At 41.6% G+C, this 22,319-nt stretch overlaps 1 protein-coding gene across 8 annotated transcripts in view; it reads right to left on the bottom strand.

Moving 5' to 3' along the window:
• The window catches only part of AKAP13 (A-kinase anchoring protein 13), a 177,184-nt gene that overhangs the window by 136,430 nt on the left and 18,435 nt on the right, over window positions 1-22,319 (bottom strand). For 2 of the 8 annotated variants that reach the window (XM_075273246.1, XM_075273244.1), the window contains exon 2: window positions 6,363-6,412. The exons of 5 other annotated variants lie outside the window; for them this stretch is intronic. The gene's annotated coding sequence lies outside the window, so the exon portion shown is untranslated. Of the gene's footprint in view, window positions 1-6,362; window positions 6,413-16,882; window positions 16,948-22,319 lie in introns of all 8 variants that reach the window. One more of the 8 variants, XM_075273247.1, reaches the window with a different exon arrangement.

Raw genomic sequence — 22,319 nt, 5'->3', positions numbered from 1 at the left:
TAGGCCTTCCTGAATAGGTGAGTCTTCAGGGCCTTCTTGAACCCTGTGATTGTGGGGGTCAGTCTTATGTGTCTTGGTAAGGAGTTCCAGAGTATGGGAGATGCACGGGAGAAATCTTGGAGACGGTTGTGTGAGGAGCGGATGAGAGCAGAGCGGAGTAGGAGGTCATTGGAGGATCTGAGGTTACATGTGGGCAGGTAGCGGGAGATTAGGTCAGAGATATATGGAGGGGACAGGTTGTGGATTGCTTTGTATGTTAACGTTAGTAGCTTGAACTCAATTCGCTGGGCTATAGGTAGCCAGTGGAGGGACTGGCATAGGGGAGCAGCCGATGAAGATCGGGGGGTGAGGTGGATTAAGCCAGCAGCGCAGTTTAAGGTGGACTGGAGGGGGGCGAGGGTGTTAGCTGGGAGTCCATGGAGAAAGGTGTTTCAGTAGTCTAGGCGGGAGATTATGAGGGCCTGGACGAGCATCTTGGTAGTTTCCTGGGTGAGGAAGGGGCAAATTCAGTGGATGTTCTTGAGCTGGAGGCGGCAGGAGGTGTTGAGGGCTTGAATATGAATATAAATGATAGCTGGAATCAGCTGTCACAGAAAACAGCAAGTCTTAGCATATTTTATGACCTAGTGGACAGTGTCAGAACTGCAGGATTTTTCAGATTTTTTTTTTTTTTAATTTAGATAAGAATAGAGATACAATTTAAAAAAAAACAAAAAAAAACGCCAAAATATATTTAATAGCGTGTTTAGCATAAAACGTGACTAGAATAAACAAGCCATTTTATAGTGACACGTTGCCTTTAAGCCCTCACGGAAGCTCAAGAACTTAGCTGTACACACCTTGCCAATAAACCTACTGTATACTTCCAACATCTATAAAGCAAGAGGACGGACCAAAATTTTGAGGTGGCGTCACATACAAAAAAGGCAACTGACCCAGCAAGCTCTCCCCAACTTGCAAGTGACGGCTGAAATCTGGGTAACACTTCTATTTTTGTCGCTGTAGTTTAATGAAGCTCCATGTGCTATAAATTAGGAAGTGTGAGCAAGTCTATTGTTCCATGAACGTCAGCACTCCCAACCAAACAGCTGTCTGCAGGGTTTGTAGGCAAATAATAGAGTCTACGCCACACAGACAAATATAAAGTCTTATGTCCATGTATTACACATGCATGAGGAAATTAGCACGCTTCCTTTACTCAAAGACAAAGGGGAGATTTATTAAAGGGACTACCTCCAGAACACCCCCCCCCCCCCCTTATTATCCCAGCCCTGCAGATTGATTCAGATGACCCTAACTTGTCTAAATCTTTTACCACTGTGAATCGCTGCCTCAGTTGCAGTTTTTTGTCAATATGTAAACAAGGTCTTTGAGCAATGAGGGCATTGCTGCTTACCTAATAATGGAGCAATGGTAACACCCATGTTGCTCCAAAGAGCTTATTTGCAGATTGATAAAGACAGCAATATCCTAAAGGGATTCTATCATTAAAAAAATGTTTTTAAGCTAAAAGCACGTAGGAATAGCCTTTAGAAAGGATATTCATCTCTTGCCTTTATTTTGAAGGTGTGCGTCACTGTTGAATTTTGTCTTCTTTCTTCAATATGCTGATTGTACTCAGAAAAGAGAGGGGGTGTTCCCACTGTGCTCAGAGCACAGCGTTTTCATCCATTCCAGTGTCGCCTCTGTCTTCTGCATATCCTTCTCTTCTTACACAATACCACCGCAAAATGGCCGACGGAGCAGACGACTGTGCGTGTCCGTCGGCCATTTTGTGGTAGTCTAGTGAAAGAAGAGGAATGAAGATGAGGAGACGTGGAAAACAGAGGCGGCGCTGGAATTGAGAACAATGCTGTGCTCTGAGCAAAGGGGGAACGCCCCTCTCCTTTCTGAGTACAATTACCATAATGAAGAAAGAAGACAAAATTCAAAAATGGTGGCACAGACCTGCAAAATAAAGGTAAGAAGAATAGCCTTTCTAAAGGTTACTTCTACATGCTTTTAGTTTAAAAACATGTTTTTAAATGACACAATTTCTTCAAGATATTGCTGTTTTAAATCAACATGCAAATAAGCTCTTTGAAGTAACATGGGTGTTGCCATTGCTTCATTCTTTAGGTAAGCAGCAACGCCTTAGTGCTCAAAAATCTTTTTTACATATTGACAAAAACTGCAACTGAGGCAGTGATCCACAAGGGAAAAGTAATGCTTGATTCAGGTGACCCTACCTGCAGGGCAAGGCCTCGTTCACATCTGCGTTGGTATTCCATTCAGGGGAATCTGCACAGGGACCCCCAAACAGAATACCGAATGCAACTGCAAGCGGTTTGCCAGTGTAAGCATACGGACCCCATAGACTATAATGGGATCCATGTGCTTGCCACAGGGATCATGCGGACAGGAAGTACTTCACAATCTACTTTCCGGTCTGCATGATTCACGCGCGGCAAGCATACGGACCCCATTATAGTCTATGGGGTCCGTGTGCTGTAACTGCACACGGCTTGCAGTTGCATTTGGTATTCCGTTTGGGGGGGGTCCCATGCGGACTTCCCCGGGCAGAATACCGAACACAGATGTGAATCAAGCATAAAATCTCAGATTTAGTAATTCTGCCAGATTGCTAGTATAAATGATGATTGAAATCTATGTCAAGCTTGTACAACTGTGTGTGTTGTGTGCATTACCCATCTATCCCAGTGACATACTTGCAGTACTGGCATGCAGACTGCCGGAGGATGTGTCCAATATATGAATAGACCTGGAAAACAATGGGGTTGATAAATCGGAGACAGAGTGTAACCGTAACACAAAGAACATAGTGTAAATGTAAAGCATAAATCTGGCCACTGATCTGGCTGTGGCTCGCTACTTGGGGTGTCAGACTAAAGTACCATTCCCATTTTATATTACTTTATGATTGGTGTGGGGAGGAGGTGCAGACCCTTCTGTCTCCCACTATTCTGGTGTAGTGCTGCATCGAATTTATCCCTGCAGAGTCGGGCTGTTAAAATGAAGAAAACTGCAGCACAGCCCTGTTCATGTAAATGGAGACAACTGCAGCCCCGTGCACAAGCAGTGGCCAGGATCACAGCTATTTCAGGAACACAAGGGGATGCATCACAAACACAGCACTGGGGCCCCCCTCATTATTAGGTTTGGTGAGGTCCAAAAGACCTAGCAATAAGTTAGCAGCTTAGAATATGGGAAACCTCTGAATTGTAGCAATCCAAAACATGCTGAAAAGTCCAACAATTCAAATGGTCGTACAAAAAGGTCTTTAGACACACAATACTCGTAAGTAGCAATCACATGGTTAAGACAGTCTGCTAGAAGTTTCATTTCCACAAAACTGGTAAATAGATGGGACTTCTCTCGTCCAACTGTGTGCGTTGCGTGCGCTGCCCGGCTATTCAGGCTTCACCATTACATCATCATCTTGTTTACTTTCTGGATGGGTGGAAGCTACAACAGGACAGCTGCCTTCCTTATAAGCTAAGCATGCTGGACAGTACCTGGAAATGGTGACAATATGGAAGGTACTGGAGCAAGGACACGTAGAAACGTTATAGAACGATGAGATCATAAAAAGGAAGATATAAAAGGTTACTGTAAACTGTGTTACTCTGGATAATCTGTTATCTGTCCTGTCCATGGCAGGTGAAAAGGAACTGTAAGCAGAAACCACTAAAACGGTCTGCCTCCACCAACAAGTTTATCTTTAACCAGTTTCAGTCTTTCCCCCACATAAACACACTCAGGGGAATTTACACCACTTCCCATATTCAATAGGAAGTACATAAAAGGTTTTTCTGGTTTAATTGAAATTAAAAGTCACACAATATTCTAATATAGTTTATGTTGCATTTCCAAAATCTTCCGGGGAGATTTCTCAAGACTGGCGTTCCCTACACCTGTGCAAGCTTTAATGTGGTTTCTGCCATAAAGTATAATAAATTTGCAGGGCTGCAGGGGGCCCGATGCCTCCCTCAAAGCCCTACCAACTTTTTGAAAGGTGTTAGAGACAGCACAAAAAGTCACGAGTAGTTAAAGAAATATTACAAGTTTGCATAGTGTCCGTCCCCAAGTCTGGTCCAGCTCAGGACCGCCCGCCTGGCAGTCATAGGCATAGCTGTACTGAAATTAAAAGCAATGATTACACTTACTCAGGCTGGGTTCACATCTGCGCCCGGTATCTGTACAAGGATTCTATTCCCCTCTGCATTTTCACCCTTTTTGGGCAGAAACCAAACAGAAACTAAACGGACCCCTTTATAGTCTATAATCCGCTGATTTCCTTAGGTAACTGCTTTTTTGTGCGGATTACGTTTCCGTTCGGGGGTTCCAAAGCGGACGACCAGATTGGAAACCTATGCGCAGATGTGAAACGAGCCTCAATTCTGCTCTCAGGGATGTGGATACAACTGTATGCCGCCTGGGTAATGACACTTTGTAGCACTTTGTGGTCAACGTGTTCAGCGCACAGATGATTTAGGCTTCGTCTGCAATCCGTGGCATGGCAAAAAACACCCAATGGACTCTTTACTATAATAAGTGTAAGTTAGTTCAGTCTCTCTGGTTTTCATTATTTTACTGGACCAAACAAAACTGCAGAATCTGCAATGGAGCCTACGACGCAGATGTTGCCAAAGCCAAAAAATAAATAAATAGATGAAAGCCAAAAATTCTTTACTTTTTAACAGTTCACAAAATCAAAAAGAGAGAACAGACAGAACAAGCAACCTTAAAACACGGCTCCAGCTTCCAAGGACTCCAAAACTTTGAATATGAAGACCGAACAACCTGATAAAATCATGACCTTACACCCCACCCGACACACACACACACACACCATAAGAACAGAGACAACTGGCAAGGGTCTCAGCTAGAGAGAAAGACAATGAGCTGACGTTTCTGATAGGTCTGTCTGACAAGTCATCATAGTCTTATAGTAAGGCCCAGTTCACATCTGCGCACAGGTTTCCATTTGGGGAGTTGGCTTGGGGACCCTTGAAACGGAAACCTAATCTGCATAAAAAAAGCTGTTACCTTAGGAAACTCGTTGACGCCATAGACTATAATAGGGTCTGTAGTTTCCGCTCGGCTTCCACACAAAAACGTGGAGAGAGAAGTGTTGCTTGCAGCGCATTGTGTTCCCCTCTCTACATTCTTCATACGGAGAGGGGAACAGAATGGCCCAAACGCAGATGTGAATTGGGCCTAAATCTTATAGTCTTACCTTTTCATTCACTGGATAGCACCCACTGCAATGCATAGGAAGAAAAGCAGAACTCCAGTGTTGCAATCTCAGCTTTACAAGTCAAAACAATAAAAGAGATCACTGCCTCTTAGCTTCAGTGTGGAAGAAGTGAGATTACATCATTAACCCCTTGTGGAAGACCAAGGGGTTGTGTCCTTTGAATAAACAGGACATAAAGGAAGACAGAGTCTACTGCCAACGTACTCCACTTCATTGTTCATTTTTTTGGCACAATCTGCTTCCGTACAGTAAAACAGAATGAGCCTGGACAATATTTGGATGCGGAACAAAAGGAATCAATCTTAATGTTCCGTTTAAAAACCCATTTACAAGTCTGGACAATTTCAAGCAATAAATTTCTGTCTGATCCAATTCTAAATGATTAAAACAATTTATCGCTATGGGCATTCGTATCAATCAGAAAGAACTAAAGGCAAAAAAAAAATGTGCATATAACCAAGAAAACAACAGAAAAACTTAAATGAAAATGCAACATACACCAAACGTTTCCTTTACCTTTATAGCAACGATTGAAGTGATGTAAAATGTAAAGTGATGGGCTATTAAGACAAGCCATCACCTTATAATGAGTTGTAGTCCATCCTCTAGGACCCATACTAATGCTTTGAATGAAGATCTTGCAGTACGGTTTCATCCCCTTGCCCATTCACCCCCTGTGCACAGAAAATTTAGCAGGTACACATTTATCTTTATGGGACTTCTGAAGAGAAGACAAGTACAGCGCTCAGTTATCTTGGGCAGTGCCACCTACCTCTCCATTCAGATAGGGGTATAAGAGGCCTCCCAGTTGTTAGACACTGGGGATTGGTTATACATTGAAAATTTCACAAAACCTTTTTTCAGCTAGGATGAATACTAACAGTACAAAGGACATAGGCCAAAAAAGATATAAGCATTTCCATGGCAGATCTCAATCGACAATGGTCCCAATGACCAGAACAAGGAAAGGAGAAATGTCAGTGTGATAACTTTCCAAAAACGAAACTCCTGTATTTTGGAACATGGACTATGCCTAAGTCTAAGTATTTCTGAATAAAGATTTAAGAGTCACTAAATGAAATAATTTAATAGTACTCTTTACCTATTGTGTGATGGGATCAGATCAGGGAAAATTCTTGAACATTTCAGTGCCTAAAATCAAAAAAATATATATTATATGTCAAGATAAAATAATCCAAAAGAAGAAGAATCAGCATTGTTAAGTGCTGCGGAATATGTTGGTGATATTTAAATAAAATTTATTATTATTATTATTATTCTATTACTACTACTAATCTCTCCTTGGGGTTTTGTTTCCAACAGGGACAGTTCCGATCTTCTGTATACAGATCTGCCAGCTGACATCACCAGCGTCGTCCTATTTGTGCGCAGTGACTGCTGCAGCCAATCGCAGGCCTCAACGGTGACCTCTTCACAAACAAGTGACTATGATGTACAGTTTGTGAAGAGGTCACCACTGAGGCCTAAAATTGGCTGCTGTGGTCACCAGACACAAATAGTTGGGGGACCTGTAAAGGAAAGACTAACAATCACCACTGGAAACGAAAGATCGGGGAGAGGCGAGGAATTTTTTTTTCCCTTTTAGACAGAGTAACACTAGTGTTATTCTACTGCACTTAAGTTTAGGACCAGTGTATAAAAATGCTGTTTTTCCCCCTTCCCCAAAGTCCTTTCTCTATTAGAAAGATAGTAAATATTAAAAGGAGGTGTTCCAGCCTAAAAATATTGATGACCTATCACAAGGATAGGTCATTATTATCATATTAGTGAGGAGCAGAAAACCAGCACCTCACCAACCACTATTCTCAGCAGCTGATTTACAGAGAATAGAACACGAAGCAGACAGCGCTGCTCTCTGTGTAATGGCCAAACTAGGTCACTGCAGATCAGCTCCCATCCACTGAAATGTTCAGCCACACACAGAGAACATCCCTGTCCATTCTCAGGTGTATGAGCTGTTAAAGGAGCTCTATCATTGGGAAAACTCATAACTCATAACTAAACATATCCTTGCATAGCCTTTAGAAAGGCTATTCCACACATACCTTTTGTATGTTAAGCCCCTCAGTAGTTTTTGAGCCAAAGCCAAGAGTGGATTGAGCAGAAGGTAGAAGTAGAAGAACTTCCTAAAAATTACCCATTCCTTTTGTAGCCAGTTTTAGCTTTGGCTCATAAAACGGCAACAAAATCAGCAACAAATAAAGCTGAGTTTCCGCAACGTGGAGCCTTAGCCTTAAGCAGACCCAACAAAAATAATGGAAGCACCTGCCACCTTGTACAATAGATACAAAGAAAATGGCCCAGCTGATTAGAATAGGTATCATTGGGTTTCCATTAGAGAGCCCAGCATTTTTAGCTTTTGAATGAAACCTGTGACTGAAGCTCCTAATGAAATCTCAAATGCAAATATGAGGCTGACCTAAAACTGCTGCTAGATTGCTATTTGCATGTAATCTCCCTTTAGCGGATTATAAATTATTTGTTATCTTATAAGTAAACCATGACAGCTATGCTTGGTACATTTGCATTGGCAAACCTCTGAATTAATGGGCACTATTAGGTGACGAATTATTCTGGCACACTGATATGGGCAGTTATGTGCGGATTTTTTTTTTTTTTTATTGCTACTAGCATTAGTGATATGCTTCTTAATGGGCACAACACTAGAGATAGCTGCAATGTGGCACCACTGTGTTAGTAATATGCGGTTTTAGAGAGGGGACAGTCTGCTGACTAAGGAGGGACATCATCTATGCACGTGGAGTTGGGCGCTCAGTCTGAGAATAATTCTTGCTGTCCAGTGAATTCCTAAATAACCTGGAATGTATAAAATAAACAGTCACACGTATATAAAGTATCTCCTGTACTAAATGCCATAACAAGGCTTGATTCATGCAATTGAGTTTTCACATTGAATAATACTTTTAGTGCTCTTATGCTTTAATCACACACATATATTGTTAGTCACGCAATCTATACTTAGCCCAAGAGATCTGTCATCTAAGAGTCTCTGATGTTGTCCAAATACAAAACTATTATCTAAATGTATGTGCTAAGGAAAAAATAAATGCAATGCTACAAGGTGTATTTTCTCCCACATTAAATATAGGCCATAATTGTGAACGTGCTTATATCCCCAGATATTGAAGGAATAGTGCCACCTGCTGCTTCTAGCGAAGAGCCTTTCTATGTCCACCTCAGCAAGTGGGCCAAGGTGGACATACATGCTGCTCCATTGACTACATAAAGCAGGGGTGGGCAATTAATTTTCCCATGGGGCCGCATAAGAAATTGAAACTATGCTAGAGGGCCGTGCCATGGCAAATTTAGCTCCACCCACTTCTACGTTGACTCCGCCCATTCTCAATCATCTTTCCATGTGCCCCCACAAAGTATAATCCTCCTACAGTCACCCGTACATTATATCCCTCCACATTATAATGTTCCCTTCCAACTGGCCCACAGTATTAGCTCCCTCTCCTGGTGCCCCAGTATAAACTGGTGGAAACTAGAGGGGACACATAACTGGAGCAGCTGGAGGGGGACATTAAACAGTGGGGGTAGTTGGAGGGGGGCAATAAATTGACAGCTGGAGCGGGACATGAAACTGGGGTCAACTAGAGGGGGACATTAAAATCGGGAAGCTGGAAGCAGACATTAAACCGTAGGGGTAGCTGAAGGGTGACATTAACTGGGGGCAACTAGAGGCAGACAGGTCCCCCTACAGCTTCCTCCACGGTTTAATGTCCCCCCAGTCTAAGTGCCCTCTTCATCTACCCCCAGTTTCATGTCCCCCCCCCCCTCCATTTCTCCCTCAGTTTCATATCCCCCCTTCCATTTGCCATCTCTGCCCTAGTATAACATTCCCCTTCCATTTTTCCCCCCCTAGGTTGCTGAGACACACACATACAGATAGACAGACACAGACACACATATAGACAGGCACACATATAGACAGGCACACATATAGACAGGCACACACACACATATAGACACACACACACACACATATAGACAGGCACACATATAGACACACACACACACATATAGACAGGCACACATATAGACAGGCACACATATAGACACACACACACAGACAGGCACACATATAGACACACACACACACACACACATATAGACAGGCACACATATAGACACACACACACACACACACACATATAGACAGGCACACATATAGACAGGCACACATATAGACACACACACATATAGACACACACACACACACACATACACACACATAGACAGGCACACATATAGACACACACACACACACACATATAGACAGGCACACATATAGACACACACACACACACACACACACATATAGACAGGCACACATATAGACAGGCACACATATAGACAGGCACACATATAGACACACACACACACACACACATATAGACACACACACTCTCTCTCTCCACCCTGCAGCTCACCTTACATCTCTCAGTACTTTATGACACGCTCCACATCTCCATCTTCGGCCGGCACTAAGACACGCCCCCCTAGACACGCCCCTAGACACGCCCCCTAGTCAAAGCTGTGCGGGCCGGACTGAATCAGTCAGAGGGCCGGATGTGGCCCGGGGGTCGGACTTTGCCCAGGTCTGACATAGAGGGATCCCTGCTGTGGTGAGTCAGCTACCTCTGAAGCTGCAGCATCTTCTCTGCTTGTCTGAGGAAATGCCAAGTGAGAACAATGGCAGACCCACCACCACACTTCCTTACCACTTGCTCAGTACTTCTTCCGACAGACAGAGAACAGACTGCAGCTTCAGAGGCAGCGTGCTCACCACACCAAGGATCCTTCTGTATACCTGCTGGAGTCAAGGGGGAGCAATACAATACTGAGCATGTGCGTCCACCTTTATCTACATTTACGGAGGTGGACGTGCAAAGGATATTCAATGCAAAAAGCAGGTGGTATTATTCTAATATTATTCCTGGAATATATGGGGATATAAGCATTTTTAAGAGTTAAAGACAACACTAATAATAAGTTACCTATAAAACAAACAATATTCTCCAAGGGTCAGCATCTAAGCATCTTCTGTCATGTTCCTGAGAAACATGGGAAGATATTAGTAGCATTCCTCAGGAGTCTGTTTATGCCACCTTTTGGTTTACCTGGACCCAGAATTTTATAACACGATTTTGGAAAATTTAAGGTCGGCCCACTTTTTCTGAGAAGCCTCACCGACACATCTAACAAGTCGAAACCTTCTAGATAAAACTACATGCGCCACACTTACACCAGACTCTAGTCATAACCATAATAGTAAATCTGGGCCAGTGTGTGAAATATTCCTACATTATTTATGGACATATTACTTTCGAATAGGACATCTATTTGGCCTAATACTGGTTTGGTAACCAGGAGAACAGCATGCTAGTGCTTTAACATAATGGCGTCACTTACAGCATTTCTTTGATGCCACACCTACCTAGTTTCTATTTCAGTCCAGAGCGCTCCTTTTGGCTGGAGCTGGACCATTTTAACATTTGGACACACAAAGATAATAATCCATAATTAAAAAGGAGCGGAGAACATGAAGGGCGGTTACCATGTGACAAGTTATGACTAAGATTCTATAAAATCATGAGACAAGTAAACCGCACACAAACGCCACTTGCAACACAGAATATACTAGTATATACTAAACTAGCCCAAATAAGCCCAGTTGGGGAATTTATCAGCACCTATTCCAGATTTTTGGCATAGATGTCGGATAATGTGGTGCACATTTGGCACAAAGTGTGACCGGCGCGTGACGCATTCCCTGTTCTGCACCTTGCTCGGAAAATTCCGCAAATGTGAGCAGAGAGTGACACAGCCCACGGTGCCTGTGCCCCTCAACTATTATAATTCATGCCAGCATGCACTATACAGCAAACCTATGCCAGTTCTTGGCTGGCATAGAATTCCCATTCCGCTCGTGTGCCTGGTGGGGCCTTTATCAAGACTGGCGTATGAAGAACTAGTCTTAATAAATCTGCAGCAGTGTGTTCTCCCCTACAATCTGCAGTCGGAAACAGGACGCTTCATAACACCACACACACACCCTTTTTCCTTTAACCAGGATAGATTTCCCATGTGGCGCCAATTTATCCACCGCAAAATTCACTTGTCTTGCGTTAAAATTATGATATAGAAAAAGTTGTAATTCAGCTCACCATATAAGCTTGAAATGTCCCAATTCCAGAGAGCACGGTGTTGGGTGGACTCCTCCCAAAGAATACTTGTAATCCAAAAAATAAAGGTGCACCAGCTACATCCAGAATGGAAATCAGAAATATTGCAGCAGATATGTAAAATTTAACTTTTATTCTTCATTTTCAAATAAAAAAGTTACATCGTAACTATGGTGGTACATCAACAATAAAGTGACGCGTTTCGAGACATGTAGTCTCTTCCTCTCGGCTTAAACTTATGATTACCTCCACATCTTTTAAACCATAGCGTTGATTAACCACTCCCACCTGCTGCCAATTAACTCTTACTTTTCACTCATTTAACACATTGCATGAAACATACAAACATTGTACTTCTATATGTTTTCCATGTTAATCGTTATCAGCATATTCTCATATCTATAAAAACATATATATATTACTGCTGCATAAAACTTAATACAAATCGCTTAGTCTAAACCATGTCTGGTTACCCATAATGCCATATAAAAAATAAAAAATAAATAAACCATATAGATTTTATAATACTTATAATGGTTCCTTATTTTCCACTATATTAAGTTTCTTCATAACACAAGAGGAACCTTACTAATGTAATGTATATGTATGATTCCCACTCACATTTGTTGATATATTAACGGCTTCTGCCTAAAGCTCCAGCCCGTATCCATTTCTCACAGAATCCCGTGATCTGCACGTGACTACTTTTATCACATGATCAAAAACGCTCTACTAATTGGAACGCATACGTAAACCAGGAAGTGCCCGCTTGAACCGCATATTCATCCATTGCTTCATTAAAGGTGAGTATTTAATTTTTGACACTGTACCTTATATTGTATTGTACTATGTGCCTAATTTGATGTTAACTATAAACATTTAATACTTCATACTACTCAATTGATATTTTATTTACCTTTTAAGTTCTCTTATAAATTTTTAAACATCATTAACTTGTATACATGGAATATTTGTGTTCAATAAATATAAGAAATATCTGTTCTCATATTTAAGCCTGTTGGATAACGTGTCTTCAACCTCATTATCCAAAAAGCCTCTCTAAGGAGAACTTTTTTCCGCCAATCCCCTCCACGTGGGGGTTTGGATACATATTCAATAGCGTAATATTTAATACTCGAGGTATTACCCTTGTGTTTGACAAAGAAATGTCGTGATGTTCCTGACACTCCCTCATTATCTTTGTTACAGCCTGCTACATGTTCCGCTATCCTAATTTTGACTGATCTAATCGTGCAGCCGACATACATTAGCTGACACTGTATGCATTCAATAACGTACACCACATGATCTGTGGTACAATTTAAAAAAGCTAGAATGGGAAAACTTTGTGAATTTCCTGAATTATAAAATCTAGTCGTCTTTTTAACATACTGGCACGCTCCACACCTATTCATGCCACATTTGAAAACGTTTGTTTTGTAATATAACTAAAACTCCTTCCACTTGGCTTAATATGGTAGGTTTTTTCAAATGTGGCATGAATAGGTGTGGAGCGTGCCAGTATGTTAAAAAGACGACTAGATTTTATAATTCAGGAAATTCACAAAGTTTTCCCATTCTAGCTTTTTTAAATTGTACCACAGATCATGTGGTGTACGTTATTGAATGCATACAGTGTCAGCTAATGTATGTCGGCTGCACGATTAGATCAGTCAAAATTAGGATAGCGGAACATGTAGCAGGCTGTAACAAAGATAATGAGGGAGTGTCAGGAGCATCACGACATTTCTTTGTCAAACACAAGGGTAATACCTCGAGTCTTAAATATTACGCTATTGAATATGTATCCAAACCCCCACGTGGAGGGGATTGGCGGAAAAAAGTTCTCCTTAGAGAGGCTTTTTGGATAATGAGGTTGAAGACACGTTATCCAACAGGCTTAAATATGAGAACAGATATTTCTTATATTTATTGAACACAAATATTCCATGTATACAAGTTAATGATGTTTAAAAATTTATAAGAGAACTTAAAAGGTAAATAAAATATCAATTGAGTAGTATGAAGTATTAAATGTTTATAGTTAACATCAAATTAGGCACATAGTACAATACAATATAAGGTACAGTGTCAAAAATTAAATACTCACCTTTAATGAAGCAATGGATGAATATGCGGTTCAAGCGGGCACTTCCTGGTTTACGTATGCGTTCCAATTAGTAGAGCGTTTTTGATCATGTGATAAAAGTAGTCACGTGCAGATCACGGGATTCTGTGAGAAATGGATACGGGCTGGAGCTTTAGGCAGAAGCCGTTAATATATCAACAAATGTGAGTGGGAATCATACATATACATTACATTAGTAAGGTTCCTCTTGTGTTATGAAGAAACTTAATATAGTGGAAAATAAGGAACCATTATAAGTATTATAAAATCTATATGGTTTATTTATTTATTTTTTATATGGCATTATGGGTAATCAGACATGGTTTAGACTAAGCGATTTGTATTAAGTTTTATGCAGCAGTAATATATATATGTTTTTATAGATATGAGAATATGCTGATAACGATTAACATGGAAAACATATAGAAGTACAATGTTTGTATGTTTCATGCAATGTGTTAAATGAGTGAAAAGTAAGAGTTAATTGGCAGCAGGTGGGAGTGGTTAATCAACGCTATGGTTTAAAAGATGTGGAGGTAATCATAAGTTTAAGCCGAGAGGAAGAGACTACATGTCTCGAAACGCGTCGCTTTATTGTTGATGTACCACCATAGTTACGATGTAACTTTTTTATTTGAAAATGAAGAATAAAAGTTAAATTTTACATATCTGCTGCAATATTTCTGATTTCCATTCTGGATGTAGCTGGTGCACCTTTATTTTTTGGATTAAAATTATGATGTATAGTTATGACATAATAGCTTCACACGCCACCTCTGTATGACGATTTTGTGGTGGGTTTGTCTATGGCGTGAAATCAGATGACACCAGACTAAGCAAAACCTACAACCTCTTAATTTTTGTTTACACCATCCTATCTATCTCCATGCAGAGGTAAACAATGAACAGACCATAGAATTCACCAGAACACAGCTGCCATGTTGAAGAGCTTTTTGGTTGGGATTCCCACCCCACGATCTGTGGCCTGTTCTAAAGATGGGCCATGCAGATCCTGATCCAGGCCTCGCCGCTATGACTCCCCATGGCACCTCAGCGTGCAGCATCTCGAATAAGATCCTATAGTTACTCAGCAGCAACTTTACAGGTTACCATAAAGGCAAAGAAAAGAAAATAAGCTTCCATGAATATGCACACAAAATGCCATGTAGAGGGCCCCCCAGTAAACCACCCTGGCAGGTTCCAGCCACTTTCCAAATGAATAGGAAACCTTTGAGGTCTACTCCCCACAAAGCCATTTACAGGATACAAATTCAGAAGGCAAGTACCAATTATCCTTTTTCCACAACAGACTGGTAAACAAAAGGGTTCGGAATCAAAGGCGAGTCCTGGGAGCGGTGCCAGGGCTCGCACGCATAGGCCAACGTATTTACTGTTTGCTTCTGAAGAATTTCTCACACTTTGTTGTGATGGTGGTCCGAAAACTGATACCCAATGAACAGAATTCACATATTTTCAGGCTGGATTTATTATAAAAGTAAGTAAAGCTGCAACTGTGTATCACAACCACTATGTACGGTTTAATGTTTGGTGAGGAAGGAACGCCCCAGTCAGCGTATACAGTTCTGTATATGCTGTGGACACAACACAGGTTGCCTACACCACAGTCAGACAGATGTAAAGTTGTGACATTTTAGTGGTCATCCTATGGCGGCAAGATAGAAAGTCCGCATGGCTTAAGACAAGTGAACTTGCAGTAGTTTGGTTACTAACTTACTATAGGACCCCAATGTATTCTGCAGGATAACAGGAAAGCAGTGACATGGTGGTCATTGGTGGCAATAGGAAAGTTCTCCAATATGTCACCTCACAATCCTTTGACAAGTTGGTTTAGTAATAGCTCCTGAATATACATATATAAGAAGGTTTACGGGAAATAGCGGTCTGCCAAACAAGTGTAAAGTTGACAACCGACTAATGTGTATGGCCAGACTAGTTCTCCAAGTAGACCCCTACAAAAATGTATAAGATTGCTGTTGGATAGCTTTAAGACAGTAAAGCAAACACTCCACCTGAATTATCCTCAAGCACTAGGTAAAAAATGTAGGAAACACTGAGACAGTACTCACATTCCCCCAGACGACCAGCCAGCGCTGGCTGCTTTCATAGAGGTTACAAGTAGATTTGCCCATCATGAAGCTACAACTATAAACTTGCACTAAATGCTATTTAGATATTATCCATTATATCAATTGTAAAAACTAAGCACTGAAACCATAAGGAAGCAAAATGCCACGTGTCTCCTCATCTTCCAGTAGGCAATGAGCAAACACTTGCATCTTCGAGGGATTTTGTAAGATTTACCTATTTATGAACTTAGGATAGACTATCAATATCTGATTTGGGGAGGGGGCAGTGATCAGCAGCTCGAGGAAACAATACTGCTCGTTTCAACTGAATGGGATCGATTGGGAATACCAAAGCAAAGCCACTATGGTGTCTTGAAATGGCTGATCTTTGGTGGTCCCAAGTGTTGGACCCCTACCAATCAGTCATTAAGGATCTAATGCCAAGGATAGGCCATAAGTGTTTAAGTATTTTTAATTGTAAAAAACACTTTAAATACAGAGTGTTTGTGCATCATAAATAGAATACAGGCTGCTATTAATTTAATGACAGTCTGTATTCTGCGACTGATCAGGTTAGCCTGTAGATTCTTATCACTGGGGACAAATGACAGGAGATAAAAATCGCAACTATCCCATTCGGCTTGTCATCTGCCAAACATCAATGCATTCCAGAATAGACAAGACTCTAATGTGACTGAGACCCAAGCTGGATATCCACTGCTCTGGCGCTCAAGCTCAGCTCTCTTTATATAAAGGTCGAAAGGAAACGGATGGCGCAACTAATCCCAAAGTTATCCAAAGGAATCATGTGTGCCCTTTTTTACTAAACGGCTCTACAATGAACATCAATGGCCTTTCCTTTTCTTCAGACAGGACTGACATTGTAAAGGCCACGGTCCTGTGAGACGGATAGGACTGACACCACATATGTAGCTAGTTCACACATAAGACAGATTTGTTTTCCTTAACACGTGGAAGAAACGGAGAGCTGTAAACAAACCTTAAAGGGAACCAGCCAGCAAGCTGCATGTTCTAGAGCAGGAGCAGCTGATCTCAGCAGTAGCCTAGAGATGAGCGAGTACTGTTCGGATCAGCCGATCCGATTCCAGATATTTCATTTAGTCTCTTCTAGCTTTCCTCCTTCTACACTTAGATAGTCATGGAGTCATCCTACCAGCGTTGGACAATCCTCCGTGCGTGACTGGCAGCCATCTCTGCCATCACTGATAGGACCGCCTTCTTGTTCCCATAAAGGTTTGTAAGCATAGAGAAAAACAAAGATATAATGAAAACAAAAATTAAATATTAATTTATCTTTTTACACAAAACTATACATCAACCTGCTCAGCAACCCCTGCTCTGTAAGAAACTTCTTGAAGATTAGGCTGCCTTTTCATGGTGACAGATTTGCTTTAAGGCCCCATGTGGCGCAGCAAAAAACTATGGCGACAACGAATCACAGTTCTTCCCGCAGTGCTTTAGACAGAAAGTTCACAGACGTTTCTTCTGCAGACTTTCTGTTTCAGTCATACCTATGGGGAAACCACTGGCATTTCTGTAGGTATAATTGACATGCTGCAATTTCCAAAACTACACCGGTTTTGGAAATTGCTGCTTGTCCCCACCGCGGTTTTTACTGCAAAGTGGGCATGGGATTCACTAGAATCCCATCCACTCTGAATGTAAACTGCTGCAATTTTTTCTGCAGCGTTTTCACAGAGTTTACACCACATGGGGCCCCGGCCTATAGGCCACCTTGACCAAGCCCCTCACTGATTCATAAATGGGCTTGTACTTCTGTATTAGACACACCCGATACACTGACAGCCACTTAGGCCCGGTTCACATCTGTGTTCGGTATTTCGTTTGGGGAATCCAAATGGGGACCGCCATGAACGGAATACCAAATGCACTAACAAGCGGTGAGCACAGAAAGCACACGGACCCCATAGACTTAAATGAGGTCTGTGTGTTTTCCATGTGGTCTCCACTTGAGTCATGCGGAGAGGTAGGTAGTTCATGAAGTACTTTTCTCTCCGCATAACTCATACAGACAGTGCACGGAAAACACATGGACCCCATTATAGTCTATGGGGTCCATGTGTTTTCATAAGCTCACCATCTGTCAATGTGTTCGGTATTCTGTTTAGGGGGTCCCCATTAGGACTCCCTGAACAGAATACTGAACGCAGATGTGAACCAGGCCTTAAACACATGTTTATTTGTAAATATTAAAAAGCCATAGACTATAAAAGCTTGGCATCCATATAATAGAACACCTAAAAGCACCTCCTAACATAACCATATTAGGAAAATATGAAACCATTCCAAATCTTTTCTTGAAAATTCCACATGGCGTCATTTGCCAATATAAAGGCTACATGTACATGGTCATGTGTAGTGAAGCTGTCCATTACACACAGAATGGACTGGAATAGCACCTGCCCAGGTTCACAGTCCCCACAGACATGGGCCCAAAGGAACTAATGGCTCAGTATGCAAAAATTGCATAGCACACCAACACTATGGTTGTATACATGGGGGCCTAACACACACAGGAGAGGAAAAAAGGGGGTGGCAAGGAGGAAGATAAAATCCAGCACTCTCATGGGTAAAAGCATTGCTGTGTATGTACATGGCAGTCAGCCAAAGGGACTATTTTTTTTATATACACATACCACTCTTACAGGAGCCCGAGACGCTATTGTAAACGTTATACAGATGCGTATGTCCACAAGACTTATGGACAAGAAGGATGTTATGCAGGACTTTCTACAAAGAATGAGAGCAGGACTGTGGAGACCCTAGAAGAAATAAACTTTACACAAAGCGTGACCTGAATGTTTAACATTGGGAAGCGAAGTATGGCAAAGGCATTTTTAAGGTGTACATAATGTTAAGACGAAATTCTAAACCTGGATTACACCCAAAGTGATGAAGTGGAAGAAAGCCTAATACTGCCATCATACAGCAGTGGGCCATGTACTGTACATAGTGGGCAGAATAGACTGAAGCTTATCTGCCAACATTCAAACTGACACAAACTAAAGGTATTCTCCTATATGAACATGGAAACGCAATGAGCTCGCTGGTTTGTAAGGAACGTGGCTAAAACGGTCTAAGAATATGCTGCATAAACTAATAGGCCACTCGGCTAAACAAAAAGTCGCAACAACACACTGCAAAATAAATCCCTTCAAAACTACTGTAGGACACTCGGCGCAAAATCTGGCGCAGCTTACGACATTGCTGCCATATTTAAAAGTGTCTAATTCTTATAGGGAGTTCTGATTTATTCCCCCAAGTGAGGTTTTTACCCAAACTTTATAGGTTTCCAATCACATTTTAAGAGAGAAGTTTTTGGTTTTTAATTTACGGTACTTTTCTATTTAAGGCCAAGGCCCCACGTGGCGTCGTGCAGCAAAAAAATAAATAAATAAATAAATAAATAAATAAATAAATAAAACACAAGGATCCTCATGATGCTGCTAGTTCAGGTCATAGGACCTGGTAAATAGGGTGGGATTTGCAGCCTCAAAACAGGACCTATAATACGGATGCATAACAGATCAAATGGGGGAACACAGAGATTTCACACCAATTCATTTGTTCTGGTTTTAATGGCAAAATTTATGGAAGTGAAAGTCATCACATGCAAAGAAGATTCTAAAGAGTTAAATATACATTATATTGGTGTGTGAATATCTAAAAATTCTAAAAAGGAATAAAGACAATACGTATACTCCGTAAGAATACAGTGAGCTGCACACGTACATTTAGTGAGATTCTTGTGGAATATATATCACTAGGATAGGTACTTACAAGTTGTGCTTGAAGCGGTCACACAACTCACATGTCAGCAGACTCAAGGTGCTACTCAAGCGATTCTGTGTTTAACCCCGACCTGACCCTGCTGGGGGGCTGGGAGGCTTTATGGCCAACCACCTGTGTGCAATAATACAGCGACCACAGAACACTATTGATGGACATTTTACCTCCATGCGCCTGTGATCCTACACACAGATTCTGGTTTGTTCCATTGCATGCCTTATTATGGAGGTATTTCACCTTAGAAACACCACATTCTGCCATTCTACAGGGTCAGCACAGATTTAGCCTCAGGACACAAGCATACCTTCATAGTACGAGGCTGTAATATGGCATCAGCAGTCTAGGGGCCCCACTGTACCTCTGCCTGTCTCCACATGTAGTCTATAGGTAGACATTGACACTGCGTGCATGAAACTACACACACAGCTTTTATGTAGGGTCTGAAAACTGCTGCGAGAATAGCAAAGATGTAAAGTAAAAATAGTGACATGGAAGTACTATAGAAGCTGCATACAAATCGCATGTGGCTTGCTAGATGAAATTGGAGTGGGACAAGTGACAAAAGTCTGTGTGTAGTTCCAGAATAAAGGCCCATATACACCCACAGACATGTACCAGGGTTTAAACAAATACATCACTGAACTGGAAGAATAGCGTCTAGTGAGATTCCACAATTTCCAAGTAACAGTAAAGTGACACGCTACACCCTGCTGCAAAGCAATAGTGCTGATGGGTTAATAAGGAAGCTGCCCTATTACATTGTCCTATAATAGTCCTGCTGTTAGAACAAGCAAGTCAAAGGATGGCTGTACACATTAGACGAGAGATGACTGAACAGGACAATTTTGGCAGAACCAGATAATGGCAGATGTTGGAGGGGGAGCTGGGGAATGTTAAAAATTGCTTTAAGACCCTGACCATACGAGATAAATACTATGGGCCCGGCTAGAGAAACATGTCTGATTTTTTTGTCCAATCTAACGATCGTCTATGGTGCTGCATTGCAACCCATGGCTTTGTGCAAGCGCAATGTAGCATGGAACCCTATACTTCAATGGGGATGTCTGCAACCTGACAATTTTTCAATCGAATTGCAGATCTGGAAAAAGTCACATGACAGTGAGTCCGCATGACTTGTCTGTGATTTTTTTTTGCCATGGGACATATGGTGGCCATGTGGCCTGCACCTTAAAGTTACAAAATAAATTTTGTTAGTGTAAGTCTCTGAACCTGCCAATGCAGCTATTATGAGGTCCGAGCCTAGTTTGGCCCTAGGAAAATCAAGGAGAAAAGGTTAAAGTACTGTACGTGCACATGGAAGATTTTTTATTTTTTTGCAGATTTTGAGGCGGTCTTCTTCTAAAATGTGTTTCAAAAATGTTGCAGAGGAACCGGGGGCTAAATACAGAGGTTGAGCGTTAGCGTTCTGGCATGGTTTGCATGTGGATTAGCCTCATACAGCACAAGACTACGTAGTGGTGATTTGGTCACGTGTGCAACACTTTTTATACTGCACTAAAAAAAAAAAGAAGGATCCATTACTATGTCCTATTGAAACAATGCAAGACAGGTTAGGGGTGTCTTTGGAGGAGATTTTAAGGGGAGGCCCATTTCAAAATCCTCTGCATGAACAAAACCCCAGGTATCTCAAATCTCCATTTTCCTAAGTCATGGCCACTGCTCGCTCAATTTTAAGACCCTGACTATAAGATATCAATACTAGAGGTCTGTTATTGATCTATTACTGTTTAAGGCCAGGGCCCCTAGGGACCTAATTGCCGCAATTTGGCCACGGCGGAAACACCACGGGAAAAATAGCAGCTTTTTCAGTCAGGGTAAAGTGGATGGGATTCTAGGAAATCCCATACCCACTTTGCGGTAAAAACCACAGGGCGGACACGCTGTGATTTCCAAAACCGTTGCGGTTTTGGAAATCACAGCATGTCAATTATACTTATGGAAACACCAGCAGTTTCCCCATAGGTATAATTTAAACAGAAAGTCCGCAGAGGAAACCTCTGTGAACTTTCTGACTAAAGTGCTGCGGGAAAAGCCACGATGCATTGCCGCCACATTTTTTCCTGCATCACTTTTTTGCTGTGGGACGTCCCGTGGGGCCTAAGCCCTAAAAGAAGATGCAAACTTGGAGTTCTGCGACATACTTACCTTTTCCCAGCTTTGCATGACTAGCTGTCACCGGATGAGTGCAAGTATATGACCAGCTAAACAAAAATGACAGATTGTGAGACTATTACTTATGCAATTCTCCAACACATTTGTGCAAGTCTATTGAGACGTGACTAAAATAATCATACTAAAAAACATTAAATGCATTCCTCAAAGTTGCACAATTTACAAACACCTCCCTGCCCCAAAGCAGCTTCTTCATCAGGCCAACAGCACTCAAGATTTTCTCCCTCTGAACTGCTTATTGTATAGGCCTGGAAACCCTGTGCAAGCCCCATTTAAGTATGCCACTGCTCAGGGTACACTATGTATAACTGGATGTCCAGGGTGGGGGCCGCACATTGACACGCAAGTTATGCAACAAGATACAAAGACAGATCATGATGGGTCTTGCCTTTCTGTTCCTCCAGCCATAGTACTGTTTTCTTGTGTTACTTGTATTTAATAGCTACTTGATGCCTCAATAATGTCACTATAGACGTGAGTCTCTGTTTATGACACTGCGCTGAAGGAAAAGGCGTCTGGATGAGGTGGCCATGATGGGGAGCAATTTGTGGCCATTTGTATATTTACACCATAAGAAAAGCCTCTAA

The sequence above is a fragment of the Leptodactylus fuscus genome, chromosome 5 (assembly GCF_031893055.1).
Source record: "Leptodactylus fuscus isolate aLepFus1 chromosome 5, aLepFus1.hap2, whole genome shotgun sequence".
Lineage (NCBI taxonomy): Eukaryota > Metazoa > Chordata > Amphibia > Anura > Leptodactylidae > Leptodactylus > Leptodactylus fuscus.
The sequence above is the reverse complement of the archived record's forward strand: the minus strand, read 5'-3'. Positions and strand labels throughout refer to the sequence as shown.